The sequence below is a fragment of the Salmo salar genome, chromosome 10, assembly GCF_965601325.2.
Source record: "Salmo salar chromosome 10, fSalSal1, whole genome shotgun sequence".
Classification (NCBI taxonomy): Eukaryota; Metazoa; Chordata; class Actinopteri; order Salmoniformes; family Salmonidae; genus Salmo; species Salmo salar.
Window position 1 is genome coordinate 25,900,126 of NC_138300.1, and position 17,192 is coordinate 25,917,317.

Sequence of the window (17,192 nt, forward strand, 5' to 3'; positions counted from 1 at the left end):
TGAATCCGCTTTTAGTTTTAATGCACCTCATTGCTGGAACCAACTGCAAAATACACTGCAAGTGGACGCTTTGATACCGCTAGGGCAAATTTTAAATATTGATTGGGGAACTATTTGCTGAGAAATGTTTCTGTTTTTCTTGATTGTTGTGCTTTATTTTTGTTTGTATTTGATTTTGTGAATGAATTGTATGTGCAGGGCTCCCCTTGCGAAAAAGCCCCTGGTCTTAATGGTGACTCCCTGTTTTTAAAGAAGGTAAACAAATAAAATAAAAACGTGTGTATATATAAAAATCTATATGGAAATGAGAACTTGCTGTATAGAAACTACTATAGTCTATTCGATAAATTAATGCGCAGAAGGTGTATTTGGAGTACTTCTGCTAGTTGTGCTCAGTTTCCGTAGTGTAGTGGTTATCACGTTCGCCTAACACGCGAAAGGTCCCCGGTTCGAGACCGGGCGGAAACACATTTTCAAAAAGTAAATAGTAGTGTTAATCTATGGCCAATGTCTGAAAATAAACAAACAAATAAATACAGTATTCATGTGTTGCACAATTTGTAACAGCATTGTTTTGAACATTCTTTGGGACACTGACTCCCGACTGAACATTATACTCAACGCATTGTCAACTGGTGTTGATTAAGATTTAGTCAAAATTATATTACAGTAGCTTGGAAATACAATTACATTTCTTTAGGAGGCAAAAAATTGTGAGGAAAACCTTTTGTCTTCATTGTGATGTCGTCAGATTGACTTGAAGATGCGTTATAACGTTAGCCAGCTAGCTAAGAGTGAGGGGATAGCACCAGATCTTTTTGCTTGGTATTTCTTTTACAAACTTTGCTAGGGAATGGTAACATTGCCATCTGTCCACAGTAAAGTTGACAACATCGTAATGATGGCAAAGTTGTTTCCTACTATTTTCTTTGCATACTTTAGCAATGTCATTGTATTCCAGGCCAGTGTTCATGTGTGTTAGGGTTTAACCAACTATTTGTTAGCATAACCTATATAAAATAACAGAGAAGCTATGCCACAATATTAAGTATATAAACTATAGATAATTGAATACTGCTATATGTTAGAGGAAGTGGCTCATGTGATGGTGGGTCATGTGGACAGAATGATGATGCTTTAAAACAGGGTTTTGCAAGAGCTTTTTGCTGAACAACAGCAATAACAAGATAATGGGTGCAAAGTAGGGGTTTTAGAGAACTGTGCATTATGTAACAAGGTGTAGGCAGCTGACTTAGTGATAGGAGGTTGTGAAACCCATCACAAGGGGAGCATGTGAGGAACAGGTAGAGTGGAGAAACAACAGTATAAGTAAATCACTGGAAATTGAGTGGTTGCTGACTCTTGAGTATACACTAAGAAGATAAGATCCAACGCCAGGCAACATGTGATACGTCACGAGGTTGGGACCAACCTGCACGCCAACGATAGGCTGGAGTAAGTCTAAACCACACCCAGTCTCTACTCTGACAGGCCCAGCAAGGAGTGGGAACTACGTCTGTCAAGAAGTATTTAAAGAAGAACTTGTGATGACATTTCAGCTCTCTGTCTGCCCTGCGTGGTGTTACAGAGAGACCGTATATACGAACATCATATTTTCCATTTGTACTATCATTCTATTTACTTAAAGATGAATTAAATAATCATTGCAAAACTAAGTTGCATGGTTTGTTTATATCCTAATACCAGATTCGAATTGACGCGACCCGACATGTGTTGCATGTTGTCACAATATTGTTATGAAGTTTCTCTTGAGGACTGGTGCTTGACTGAAAGTTCTACCGAAGATTGTTTAGTATGAAGATGCCTAGAAACTGCTTTTCAAATATGCGTTCCTGGAAGTATTGGCCCATTTTGCCCTTGGGTTTAAAAACAATTACAGAAAATGCCCACATAAAAAAAAAAAATACTAACTGCAAACAGAAAGAAAAACACGGTCATAAAAAACAAACACATTCATCAGTAAAAAGTTTACCAAAACATCAAATGTAAGAACAATTTTAAGACTGTTCCACAAATAAGGTGCAAAGAAACTAAAACCTGATTTAGCTAACTCCGTAGAGACCAAAATAATTTCCAGAGCTAGCCATCCATGAGACTGGGTGTGGTAACTCGTATGTCTAAAGTTCAGTAATCATGTTAGGTACAGTGGGACTTTTTGTATAAGGGCTTTTTAAATGAAAACATAGCATTATATCAACCTACGTAACATCAAAGTGGGACAATCAACTTTCTGGTAGAGAATACAGTGAAGTAGAAAAATTGTCGCTCGTAATAAAGCGCAGCGCGCAATGATAAACTGCATCTAATGGCAGCTGCGTTTACAGAGATGATATTGCACAGTCTATGACCGATAGGTACGTCAACTGAATAATCTGGTTTATACTATTTAGCGAGAGGCAGGAGCTATTTCTATAGAAGAAGTAGGGGTGGGAGGTATACCGGTATGAACGTGAATACCGGTATGATGTTGTGCCATGATATGGATTTTGCCATATCATGCATATCATAATAAATGTATGAAATAAGGCGTTTTTGTTTCGTCAAATTCTGTCGAGTGATACAGCCTAGTGGGCTAGTTCAAATTGTTTATTTCCCTAAAAAAATTATGCTTGCTTACTCTTCTGCGCTGAGGATTACTGAAGACAAGGAAATAACGCTATTGAGGTTGATTTGCAGGACGACGAAGACTTGGTTCGAAAAAAAGGGGCTTCCTCTGTCCTTTGGGACTGGTTTGGCTTTAAGATATCCGACCTCGACCAACAAACAGTACTGTGTAAATTGTGTCGACACATTGTGCTAGCCTAAGGTGGAAACCCTGCATGTGCATGAATATGAAGAATCTACCAGAATGTGTGCAACAAACCCCCGGAGCAGTGGAGCAAGTCCCAAGATATCTTCAAGCCAGACCCGCACTCAGTTATCACTCAAGGCATCATTCGTTAGTGGTACTCCATATAACAAGAAGAGCAAGACATGGAATGAGATAACGAGTGCAATTACATATCACATAGCAAAAGACATGGAACCAATTCAAACTGGAGAAAGATGGTTTCAGAAAGTTGATTCTAACTCTAGACCCAAGATACGAGATCCTGAGCCGTAAATACCGCAAAATATGTCTGCCAGAACTCTACACAGAATGTCGGGACAGAGTTGCCAATGAAATCCGTAACGCTGCATTCTTCTCTACCACTGCTGTCAAGTCGGACCACAGGGCCATACATTAGCCTCACGATTCATTACATTGACAACAACTGGTATCTTCAAAGCAAAGGCCTTCAGACTTCTTATTTCCCAGATGACCACACCAGAGAAATAACTGCAGTTGGGCTGAGGGAGGCACTTTCATCCTGGTGCTTGAAAGAGTCGTGTCAAGTATGTTTGACTACCGATAGCGGATCAAACATGGTCAACATGGCATTGGAGCTGAACAAATGGACAAGACTAGCTACACATTGCTATTGGTAAGTTTCAATGTCCAAAACACACAGACCTACTGCCAAATTCTCTAAAACATTGTTGGAGGTGTAGTGTGGTTTGTTTTGCATTGTGTACTTTTATTTAGGACACTGCCACAACTGGAATTCTGATGGTTGAATCATTTTTATTCGACCTGCACACGAAGAGACAACACACAATATGTTAGCCCTCGGTGCAGTCACAGCTCTCGGGCACCTTGCTAGTTGAAGGTCAGGCAAAAGAGAACAATAAGAGGGTACGTAAGTATGGATAACCCGCGATGGACCAAACCAAAATATACATACTTTTACAATTAGGTGTATTTACAATATAGATATCAACAAATGTTTGTACACCGAAAAATAACATTAACTATGCAGCTGTAATTAAATAAAGAAAACACATTCAATTATTATTATTGTTATTAACTTATTAACATCCCCTCTTGACCTGGCCTACTTGAACTGTCCTTGTGTGCAACTTGGTGCATAATCTAGGGGAACAACATCACTCTACTACATTCACCCCCACTGTTTTACACTAGATTATAGGCACAAAACAAAACACATTACCTCAAAGGTAACAAAGCAAAGAAAGACAAAAAAATTCACACCCACAGAGCGATGGAGTAACCCAGTGTAGTCCCTTAATTCTAGACCCACAAATGGTCGATCAGCTGGAAAGCTATCCCGCGAAGGATTAGGAAAAATAAGAGGTAGCTAATCCCTTATTCAACCGTATACAAAAAAATGCCAAATACATTTTATGCTGATGAACTACACACAAAGTTACATGAATTGTCAAAAATATTAGACCAACCCACAAATCACTTTAAGACCCACTTAGATTACCACATACACACAAAAAAAGAAAAGGTAGGCAATATCCTACCGTCACTGAGAAACCAAGAACGGTTTCATTTCCTGTGTAGACATAGTTTGGATTAGCCTATTCACTGGCTTAATAAATCTACCTAGTCTAGTCCGAACACCCTCACCCAAAAACTTAGCAGGAATGTCACGGACAACACTAACCGTGCTCAGAGGTCTAACCTCAGGTTGGGGAATACTACAACTCGGAATCAGAATCCTGGTAGATTGCCACAGACCACACTGACAAATCATCTTCAACCAAGTTAACGACATCTGTCACAGCACCATCCCCACTGAATGGAGTTTCGCTATCAGAACTCTTGTAGGCTTTGGGGATCTCTCTCTGGTCCACTTCTACTGAGCACACCTCACTCAAGGGGACGTCATATGGCTGTTCCACTTCACTTCCATCAACTGGGACTTCACCATCCCCTTGGAATATCCTCCCAGAAGACTCAGGAAGGCTTGCTACCCAGTGGACAGTCCTTGCGTCACTCCCATCCATTTTGCTGGACGCTGCAGACATCTCAGAGAACACGTCACCACTCGATAGAGATCCGTGACTCTCAGGTTCCTCCCAAGAAGGCAAAGGCAGAAAGTTGACTGGCATAATCAGGTTCCTATGCACCGTCTTGATGCGTCCAGTGGTAGGGTGCTGTATACGATATGTGTTCAGTGAGCTGTTCTTCCTAACAACTATGTACACCGCACTGTCCCAGCGATCAGCCAGTTTCTTCTTGCCCCTCTCTCCCTTGTTAGCAAGTAGAACTCTGTCTCCCTTCTCTACCGAATGACCCTTCGACCGTCTGTTGTAGACCTCGGCTTGTCTCTTTTGTTGCTTATTTGCATGCTGCTGAGCCAATGTCATGGCTTCTCTCAGATCCTCACCAAAAGACTGGACATATTTATCCACATCGACCGTGTCCCCATCCAACAGCACACTTTCAAACATAACATCTACTGGCAACCTAGGGGTGCGTCCAAACATCAAGAAGAAGGGCGGAAACCCAGTAGTCTCGTGAACAGTGGAGTTATAGGAGAATGTCAATGTGTTCAACATCTGAGGCCATTTAGCCTTGGACCTAGCTGGCAGAGCTCTAATCATCCCACCCAGCGTGTGATTTAGACGTTCTGCTTGACCGTTCCCCATGGGATGATAAGGTGTGGTGTGGGACTTTCCAACACCAGATAACTGAAGTAATTCTGCAATAAGTGAACTTTCAAAGTTAGCACCCCTGTCAGAATGGATACAATCAGCGAACCCATAAATGCAGAAGAAATTATTCCAGAGAACACGAGCCACAGTCTTAGCAGACTGGTTTGGACACGGATACGCACATGCCAGCTTAGTAAAGTGATCAGTCACTACTAACACATCAATAGACTTGTTGTTCGAATCTTCTGCAGTCCAGAAATCAATTCACACAAGTTCCAAAGGTGCCTTTGTCACAATGGAGACAAGTGGAGCTCTTGCTTCAGGCTCAGGTGCTTTACTCAACACGCATCTCTTACAGTGGGCCACGTATTCCTTTACATCCTTTTCCATAGAGTCCCAGTAAAACCGCTGTCTCGTAAGCCACAATGTGCGCTGCTGACCCTGATGACCAGCATCATCATGAACTCCCTTCAACACAAGGCCTCTCAAAGACACAGGTACAACATACTGGAATATTTTCTTCTTACTCACTGGGTGTTTTGAGACACGATACAGAATCCCTAACCGCGTGGTGAGTTTTCCCCACTGTCTTAGAGTATAAACTGTTTCATTAGCTTCAAGGACTCGCTCTCTCCTAGATGGGCACTGGCCTCTATCTACAAAGAACATGACTCTGCTGATGACAGGATCCAGTGACTGGTTATCATACAGCTCCTTGTGTGTAAAGACAGGTAAAGGGCTCTGACCCATGGACATCAACTTCTAAGGTGCTGCGCTTGTGAAATGGCCCTCACTGTTGCACCATCATCCCATCGGCGGTGAGCATGGAGGACAGCAGACACCTCTTCACAGGAAACCAACCCACTGACATCGTCTCCAGCTCTACTCAACTCACTCCCAGGAGCCATAGACGTTCCACAGCCAGCCTCGGGCTGTTCACAGGAGAGGCGGAACATGTCTTGAACATCATCCACTCGAAGACCTCTGGCTTCCTCCAGCAGGACATCATATGGAATTCTTGTCAGTCGGTGCAGAACTGTGGAGCGGACAAATGGCTCTCTGCTCAAAGCATCAGCAACGACATTCTTGGGACCTGGTATGTACTGGATATCAAAGTCAAAGGGTGCCAGCTTTGCAACCCATCTCTGCTCGCATGCATCAAGTCTCGGCTTTATAAGAATATATTTGAGTGGATTGTTGTCGGTCCACACAGTAAACTTATGCACTCGCAGCCAATGGCTGAATTTATCATGAATGGCCCATTTCATGGCTAGAAATTCCAGCCGGTGAGCAGGATACTTGGATTGTGCATGATTAAGAGATTTACTAGCAAAAGCTATTGGCCTGGCTATTGCCGTCCCATCTTGCACTTGGGATAGTACAGCTCCCAAACCACTAGTAGATGCATCCACAGAAAGTAAAAATGGCTGAGAAAAATCTGGATGAGCCAGCAGTGCCTGGTCAACTAGTGCTGATTTCAAAGCTTCAAAAGCGAGTTGACATTCGGCAGTCCAGTCTGCAGCAGTGAGCCTGCGAGAGGGACCAGGCCTCCTCCTACCCTTGCCTCTCCTAGGCTTTTTCTGACCTGTAGTTAGCTGAAACAATGGCCTAGCAACCATGGAACAATTCTCAATGTAGTGCTGATAGTATACTACCATACCAAGAAAATAACGGATTTTGCTAGGAGACGGAGTGACACCATCAGCTTCCATCATCTCGCTCTCAGTCACATTCAAAATAGTTTGAACTTTAGCAGGGTCAGCGGCTACACCCTCCTGAGAAATGATGTGGCCCAAAAACTTAACAGACCTCCTCAAAAACTTGCACTTAGACGGAGACAGTTTAAGATTGTGCTCCTGCAACTGCTGAAAAACCATCTCAAGTCTCTGCAAACTCTCTTCCTCAGTCTTAGCAAAAACCATCAAATCATCCAAATAACAAAGGAGACTTAGAAAGTTTTGGTCACCAAAGATGGTCAGCATCATTCTCATAAAAGTAGCCGGGCTGTTGCAGAGGCCCTGAGGTAACTGATTGTACTCGTGCAGACCTAAAGGAGAGGAAAAGGCAGTGTATTTCTTATCCTCTTCATGCAGTGGCACGTTATAATACCCTGACGTCAAGTCCATTGTGTTGAAGAAGGCATTACCTCCCAGCGTGGCCAGTACATCAGCCTGATGAGGCTGGGGATGAGCATCCTTTACTGTGCGGGCATTTAACCACCTAAAGTCAGTACATAGGCGCAAATTCCCATTCTTTTTCCATACCAGCACCAATGGTGAGGCATACTCGCTGCTGTATTTTCTGATGATTTCCTTTTCCTCCATATCATCCAGTGTTTCCCTGAGTTTTTGGTAATGAGCTGGAGAAAGCCTACGATAAGGTAATCGAAATGGGCAGTCATCAGTCAGCCGTATGCGATGGCAGAACTCCTTTGCCTCACCACAATCTAGGCTATGTCTAGAGAACACTGTGTCATACTTCCCAATTAAATTGACAAGTTTATCTTTCCAGAACTGTGAAAGTGGACACTCCTCAACAGACAGGCCTTGAAGTCCAAGATTGCTCAGTGTACTGTTGCCATGAACTACACTGCCACCAACTGAACTCTTAGCTGTCAGACTGCCATGTGAGCTGTCACATTGAACTTTTGCCACGTTCTGGTAAGCTGCTTGCTGCTTGACATCATCAAAATCCTCCAATGCAATGCAAGGATACACATCCGCCACTTTAGCATTTCGTCTCAGGGTAACTGGTGATGTTGTTGGATTCACTATCTTCACAGGTAGCCATCCATCCCCCCACAGTGGCGTAACTACTCTCCCCACTAGTATGTGTCGATTCACACAACGAGACGTGCTGGGCTCGACAACAACAGTACTGCCCACAGAGAGTTTTGTCTTTGGGGGTAGGCGGCCCCACACCAGATGCTCACTCATGGGTTGGAGCGTTACTGCTCTCTTCAATTTAATGGTGCCTACTTTATCTGGGATGGAGTCTCCTCTCCATCTCTCCAGATTTGACAGGAGACGCAGGAAGTGGCTGTCATCGCACTGCCAGAGGAACCTGGTGTACCCACCACCCGCCAGTAGCTGTCATTTGATTTGAACTGTCTAATCAAAGACTTCAACACATTAGTGCCCACAATGAGTTCATCAACCTGCCCATCTACAATAAGCACTGGGACTACATAGCTGAAGCCATAAAGCTGCATTTTTAAATCACACATGCCCGCTGGGCTAGTTTGCTTCCCACCACAACCCACCAGGATGATATCTGAAGGAGCTAGAAAGTTCCCCTCTACCACTCCTGCCTCCCTCAACCGAGGTACAATATCTGCGCGCAGAGTAGTAGCCATGGACCCACTATCTAACATCCCCTTCAGCTCAACTTTATCCTGTACTAGCACGGAGGTGTAAAACAAACTGTCATTCTGAGTAATTCTCATTGTGTTCTGAAAAATGACTGTGTTGTTCTTGGGTACTGACTCACAAAAGTAAGAATAAACAGATTGGATATCATCATCAGTGGAGGAAAAATAAGACTGCCCCACATTGCCCTTCTCAGAATGGAGGCATTCTAGTTTTCCTGAGACCTGCCAGTCTGTCCACATCCAGGGCTCTGTCGCTGCCCAGCCTCACTACAGTCAAAGCTCATGTGGCCCGGAGAGAAGCACTTGAAGCACAGCTGGTGCATCTGACAGTGAGCTTTGGTCCAGTGATTAGTGCTTCCACAGACGGCGCACTCACGCTGACGTTTGTGGAACTGTTTACGGGGCCCTCTGTTCACAGACTGAGTATTGCTGACCAGAGCCTTCTCTAACAAAGTCAAAACTTTCTCTAATGTCTCACCCTCAGATATAGATGGTGCCTGGTCTGGTTCACGGCCACATTGAGAAAAGGATGACACCTTAGGTCTGTTCACAGGACCCACTCCCTCCTGGGGGGAGTCAAAGACGGCATCCACCTGCTGTGAAAGTTGTGTTCTACATGCTTTACGTTCCCTTAACAGTTCATCCAACTGATCCTCTATCTCACTGGCTGTCCAGTCACGAAGGGGTTTGCTCTTGAACACTTGGGCCAACTCTTTATCAGGACAGTTGCGTACAAACATGACTGCCAACTCTGAGCACTCATTGGGTAGGGTCCTGCCCTTACTCACAAGGTACTGTTTGGCTGCTTCTGCAGCTTTGTTAAGCCTAATCCAGAAATCTATTGGACCCTCATTAGCATATGGTTTGATTGAATAGAAATCAGCTAATGGCATACCTGAGCAGACAGTATCCCCAAAGTGTTGCTTGAGAACACTGAACACCGCCTTAACATCTGTGACAACAGGGTTGTTACGCATCCAGACTTTGGTCACATCCCGTGCCCTCCCCATGAGCCTAGACATCACCTCCCCAACATTCTCAGACCCAGTGTAAACCCTCTTCTCTAAGTAGACTCCCATTAACTCCTCCCACTCCAGGACAGAGTACTTATCTGAGCCATCACCCCTAAAGAAAGGTGGAGCACTAACATCGGACTTCACAACCAGATTCAGCTTGGACGCATCAATAAAGGTTGACCCACACTGCTCAGGCAGGGGAAACTGCTGGGGTTGGTGAGGGGGACAGGCAGGGGAAAGACTTGAAACCCCAGACTGCAGTAAACTTGCTCTGATAGATTCACCTATCTCTGAACCAATCTGCTTAATAATGTCACTAAGCTGACTCGGAGGCGCCCCATTATCACTGAGGACTGTGGATGATGGTACATCAAAAGACAGAGGTGTGATACCCTGGTCAGGTGGAACAAACAGCCTACCCCTCCCAGCGCTTGCAAACTCAGGACTAGCAAACGCTCTACTCCTAGGAGCTGACTGTACAATCGGCGTAAATGCAAGGACACCCCTCCCTCTACCCACACTAAAATCCCCAGCATAACTAAATTTATGGACTTGAGAATCTTCCATGGCTCAACAGAGCACTAAAATACAATGTAATTTACTGCATTCAAATACAATTTTTTTTTGCAATAAACAAATTCATCAAAAAAATACAAATAAGCACAAATACCTGTATCTAATGAATATGCTACACTCACATTCACTGTTTACAGTATATATTAGCTTACAGCAAACCATCAACAAATGCGCATGCGCAGGTCGTGCGCCTCAGCCACATGCACAGCTCCGGGGGTCGGCTTGAGCTGACCAGTCGGCAGGTCACGGCACCAGTTTGTAGCGTGGTTCGTTCTGCGTTGTGTACTTTTATTTAGGACACTGCCACAACTGGAATTCTGATGGTTGAATCATTTTTATTCGACCTGCACACGAAGAGACAACACACAATATGTTAGCCCTCGGTGCAGTCACAGCTCTCAGGCACCTTGCTAGTTGAAGGTCAGGCAAAAGAGAAAAGAGCGGGAACTGCATACATACATTCAGTGCCCAACAGCACACTATACAATACAAGTATAATGATATACAACATAATTCTGACAAAATAAAAGACATACCTGCACACGAAGAGACAACACACAATATGTTAGCCCTCGGTGCAGTCACAGCTCTCGGGCACCTGCGTGAGCACATAGAAACTCACTCAAACACGGTCCCAAATACTCCCAAGTTACAATAGGTACCCTAATTAGCGAGCTCGGTGAAAGTTGTTAACATAAATCTTTATAATTGTCCACATTGTAACAAAACTTATAGTTGCGTAACAGCACTTTATGTAACTTTACCACAGTTTTATATTGACAAATTATGGCGCCAAGGACAACATACCTTGCTAGTTGAAGGTCCGGCCAAAAGAGAACAATAAGAGGGTACGTAAGTATGGATAACCCGCGATGGACCAAACCAAAATATACACACTTTTACAATTAGGTGTATTTACAATATAGATATCAAAAAAAATTTGTACACCGAAAAATAACATTAACTATGCAGCTGTAATTAAATAAAGAAAACACATAGAATTATTATTATTGTTATTAAGTTATTAACATCCCCTCTTGACCTGGCCTACTTGAACTGTCCTTGTGTGCAACTTGGTGCATAATCTAGGGGAACAACATCACTCTACTACAGAGGCAGGTTATGGTAGAGAAATTAAAGTTAAATTATCTGGCAACATCTCTGGAGGACATTCCTGCAGTCAGCATGCCAATTGCACGCTCGCTCAAAACTTGAGACATCTGTGGCATTTTGTCGTGTGACAAACTGCACATTTAAGTATACTTTTATTGTCCCCAGCACAAGGTGCTGTGTAATGATCGTGCTGTTTAATCAGCTTCTTGTTATGCCACACCTGTCAGGTGGATGGATTATCTTGGTAAAGGAGAAATGTTCATTAACAGGGATGTAAACACATTTTTTTGCACAACATTTGAGAGAAATAAGCTTTTTGTGAGAATTGTGAGGATCTTTTATATCAGCTCATGAAACATGGATTTACACTTTACATGTTGCGTTTATATTTTTATTCAGTGTACAGTCGTGGCCAAAAGTTTTGAGAATGACACAAATATTAATTTTCACAAAGTCTGCTCCCTCAGTTTGTATGATGGCAATTTGCATATACTCCAGAATGTTATGAAGAGTGATCAGATGAACTGCAATTAATTGCAAAGTCCCTCTTTGCCATGCAAATTAACTGAATCCCCAAAAACATTTCCACTGCATTTCAGCCCTGCCACAAAAGTACCAGCTGACATCATGTCAGTGATTCTCTCGTTAACACAGGTGTGAGTGTTGACGAGGACAAGGCTGGAGATCACTGTCATGCTGATTGAGTTCGAATAACAGACTGGAAGCTTCAAAAGGAGGGTGGTGCTTGGAATCATTGTTCTTCCTCTGTCAACCATGATTAGCTGCAAGGAAACACGTGCCGTCATCATTGCTTTGCACAAAAAGGGCTTCACAGGCAAGGATATTGTTGCCAGTAAGATTGCACCTAAATCAACCATTTATCAGATCATCAAGAACTTAAAGGAGAGCGGTTCAATTGTTGTGAAGATGGCTTCAGGGCGCCCAAGATAGTCCAGCAAGCGCCAAGACCGTCTTCTAAAGTTGATTCAGCTGCGGGATCGGGGCACCACCAGTACAGAGCTTGCTCAGGAATGGCAGCAGGCAGGTGTGAGTGCATCTGCACGCACAGTGAGGCAAAGACTTTTGGAGGATGGCCTGGTGTCAAGAAGGGCAGCAAAGAAGTCACTTCTCTCCAGGAAAAACATCAGGGACAGACTGATATTCTGCAAAAGGTACAGGGATTGATGACTGCTGAGGACTGGGGTGAAGTCATTTTCTCTGATGAATCCCCCTTTCCGATTGTGTGGGGCATCCGGAAAAAAGCTTGTCTGGAGAAGACTAGGTGAGCGCTACCATCAGTCCTGTGTCATACCAACAGTAAAGTATCCTGAGACCATTCATGTGTGGGGTTGTTTCTCAGCCAAGGGAGTGGGCTCACTCACAATTTTGCCTAAGAACACAGCCATGAATAAAGAATGGTACCAACACATCCTCCGAGAGCAACTTCTCCCAACCATCCAGGAACAGTTTGGTGACGAACAATGCCGTTTCCAGCATGATGAACCACCTTGCCATAAGGCAAAAGTAACGTAACAAAATGTGGAAAAAGTCAAGGGGTCTGAATAATTTCAGAACACACTGTATAGTACCATACATAGTTCCATGATATTCCCTGTAATAAAATGTCATATATGGACACAGCAATTCAATATAAAGAGAAATCATCTCCACAATAATGAAGTAATTGTGCCTTTTCCTATAATGATGACTTAAATCAGTGCTTAACAGTGCTGAAATTCTGCTTGTGTGTGTGGTGGCCTGGCCAGTCATTTGTAGGTCGTCTTTGTAGCCTCAGGCCTTTGGCTCTTAATCTGAATCACTCATCCTGCTCTACCTCTTCATTGTCATTCTGTTGAATGATACAATTTTCTGATCCCTCCCAAGGGTGAACAACTATTTTGAAGAGTTATGAAGTGTTGGCTGTGCATTTGGCATATGACAGGCATTCCACATTTAAAACCACCCACTTGTGCAAGTTGAAATATCAAGTGTTTTTATTATTTATGTAAAACATACAGTGTATATATAACAAAAACAAGCAATTTCTCAGATTTTATGCTTCACCGTAGGGATGGTGCCAGGTTTCCTCCAGACATGACGCTTGGCATTCAGGCCAAAGAGTTCAATCTTGGTTTCATCAGACCAGAGTCTGGCAGCCTCATGCTGTGGGGATGTTTTTCAGCGGCAGGGACTGGGAGACTAGTCAGGATCGAGGCAAAGATGAACGGTGCAAAGTACAGAGAGATCTTTGATGAAAACCTGATCCAGAGTGCTCAGGACCTCAGACTGGGGCAAAGGTTCACCTTCCAACAGGACAACGACCCTAAGCAACACAGCCAAGAGTGCAAAGCTGTCATCAAGGCAAAGGGTGGCTACTTTGCAGAATCTCAAATGTAAAATATATTTTGATTTGTTTAACACTTCTTAGGTTACTACATGATTCCATATGTGTTATTTCATAGTTTCGATGTCTTCACTATTATTCTACAATGTTGAAAATAGTAAAAATGATCAACCCTGGAATGAGTAGGTGTGTCCTTTTGACTGGTACTGTATATATAACAAAAATATAAAACACATGTCAAGTGTTGGTCCCATGTTTCATGAGCTGAAATAAAAGATTCCAGAAATGTTCCATATGCATTAAAAGTTTATTTCTCTCTAATTTTGTGCATAATTTTTTTAACATCTCTGTTAGTGAGCATTTCTCCTTTGCCAAGATGATCCATCCACCTGAAAGTTGTGGCGTATCAAAAAGCTGATTAAACAGCATGATCATTACACAGATACACCTTGCGCTGTGGACAATAAAAGGCCACTCTAAAATGTGCAGTTTTGTCATACAATACAATGCCACATATGTCTCAAGTTGCAGTTGGCATGCTGACTTCAGGAATGTCCACCAGAGCTATTGTCAGAGAATCTAATGTTAATTTCTCTACCATAAGCCGCCTCCAACATCATTTTAATGAAGTTGGCAGTACGATCAACCGGCCTCAAATCCCCAGACTATGTGTGGGTGAGCGGTTTTCCGATGTCAACGTTGTGAACAGAGTGCCTCATGGTGGAGGTGGGGTTATGGTATGGGCAGGTATAATTTACCGACAACGAACACAATTGCATTTTATATATTGCAATTTCAATGCACAAAAATACTTTGACGAGATCCCGAGGCCCATTTGTTTTTAAGGTATCTGACTAACAGATGCATATCTGTATTCCCAGTCATGTGAAATCCATGGATTAGGGCCAAATTAATTGACTGGTTTCCTCATATGAACAGTAACTCAGTAAAATCTCAGAAAATGTTGCATGTTGCATTTATATTTTTGTTCAGTGCATACATACATACATACATACATACATACATACATACATACATACATACATACATAAACTCAGCAAAAAACGAAACGTCCTCTCACTGTCAACTGCGTTCATTTTCAGCAAACTTAACATGTGTAAATATTTGTATGAACATAACACGATTCAACAACTGAGACCTAAACTGAACAAGTTCCACAGACATGTGACTAACAGAAATGTAATAATGTGTCCCTGAACAAAGGGGGGTCAAAATCAAAAGTAACAGTCAGTATCTGGTGTGGCCACCAGCTGCATTAAGTACTGCAGTGTATCTCTTCCTCATGGACTGCACCAGATTTGCCAGTTTTTGCTGTGAGATGTTACCCCACTCTTCCACCAAGGCACCTGCAAGTTCCCGGACATTTCTGGGAGGAATGGCCCTAGCCCTTACCCTCCGATCCAACAGGTCCCAGACGTGCTCAATGGGATTGAGATCCGGGCTCTTCGCTGGCCATGGCAGAACACTGACATTCTTGTCTTGCAGGAAATCACACACAGTATGGCTGGTGGCATTGTCATGCTGGAGGGTCATGTCAGGATGAGCCTGCAGGAAGGGTACCACATGAGGGAGGAGGATCTTCCATGTAAAGCACAGCGTCAAGATTGCCTGCAATGACAACACGCTCAGTCTGATGATGCTGTGACACACCGCAATGATGGACCCCCCACCTCTAAATCTATCCAGCTCCAGAGTACAGGCCTCGGTGTAACGCTCATTTCTTCGGCGATAAACGTGGATCCGACCATCACCCCTGGTGAGACTAAACCGTGACTCGTCAGAGAAGAGCACTTTTTGCCAGTCCTGTCTGGTCCAGCGACGGTAGGTTTGTATCCATTGGCAACGTTGTTGCCGGTGATGTCTGGTGAGGACCTACCTTACAACAGGCCTACAAGCCCTCAGTCCAGCCTTCTCACAGTCTATTGCGGACAGTTTGAGCACTGATGGAGGGATTGTGCGTTCCTGGTGTAACTCGGGCAGTTGTTGTTGCCATCCTGTACCTGTCCCGCAGGTGTGGTGTTCGGATGTACCGATCCTGTGCAGGTGTTGTTACACGTGGTCTGCCACTGTGAGGACGATCAGCTGTCCGTCCTGTCTCCCTGTAGCGCTGTCTTAGGCCTCTCACAGTACGGACATTGCAATTTATTGCCCTGGCCACTTCTGCAGTCCTCATGCCTCCTTGCAGCATGCCTAAGGCACATTCACGCAGATGAGCAGGGACCATGGGCATCTTCCTTTTGGTATATTTCAGAGTCAGTAGAAAGGCCTTTTTAGTGTCCTAAGTTTTCATAACTCTGGCCTTAATTGCCTACCGTCTGTAAGCTGTTAGTGTCTTAACAACCGTTCCACAGGTGCATGGTCATTAATTGTTTATGGTTCATTTAACTTTTTTATTTTCAATTTTTTAATTTCACCTTTATTTAACCAGGTAGGCTAGTTGAGAACAAGTTCTCATTTGCAACTGCGACCTTGTCAAGATAAAGCATAGCAATTCGACACATACAACAACACAGAGTTACACATGGAATAAACAAAACATACAATCAATAATACAGTAGAACAAAAGAAAACAAAAAGTCTATATACAGTGAGTGCAAATGAGGTAAGTTAAGGCAATAAATAGGCCATGGTGGCGAAGTAATTACAATATAGCAATTAAACACTGGTATGGTAGATGTGCAGAAGATGAATGTGCAAGTAGAGATACTGGGGTGCAAAGGAGCAAGATAGATAAATGAATACAGTATGGGGATGAGGTAGGTAGATAGATGGGCTGTTTACAGATGGGCTTTGTACAGGTGCAGTGATCTGTGAGCTGCTCTGACAGCTGGTGCTTAAAGCTAGTGAGGGAGATATGAGTCTCCAGCTTCAGAGATTTTTACAGTTCGTTCCAGTCATTGGCAGCAGAGAACTGGAAGGAAAGACGACCAAAGGGGGAATTGGCTTTGGGGGTGACCAGTGAGATATACCTGCTGGAGCGCATGCTACGAGTGGGTGCTGCTATGGTGACCAGTGAGCTGAGATAAGGCGGGGCTTTACCTAGCAGAGACTTGTATATAACCTGTAGCCAGTGGGTTTAGCGACGAGTATGAAGCGAGGGCCAATCAACGAGAGTGTACAGGTCGCAATGGTGGGTAGTGTATGGAGCTTTGGTGACAAAAAGGATGGCACTGTGATAGACTGCATCCAGTTTGTTGAGTAGAGTGTTGGAGGCTGTTTTATAGATGACATCGCCGAAGTCGAG

The 17,192-nt window shown here is 43.5% G+C and overlaps 1 non-coding gene across 1 annotated transcript; it reads left to right on the forward strand.

Moving 5' to 3' along the window:
• Positions 1 to 395: 395 nt before the first annotated feature.
• trnav-aac (transfer RNA valine (anticodon AAC)) lies at positions 396 to 468 on the forward strand. Its single transcript has one exon. It is a non-coding gene; the product is annotated as a tRNA-Val (tRNA).
• Positions 469 to 17,192: the final 16,724 nt, after the last annotated feature.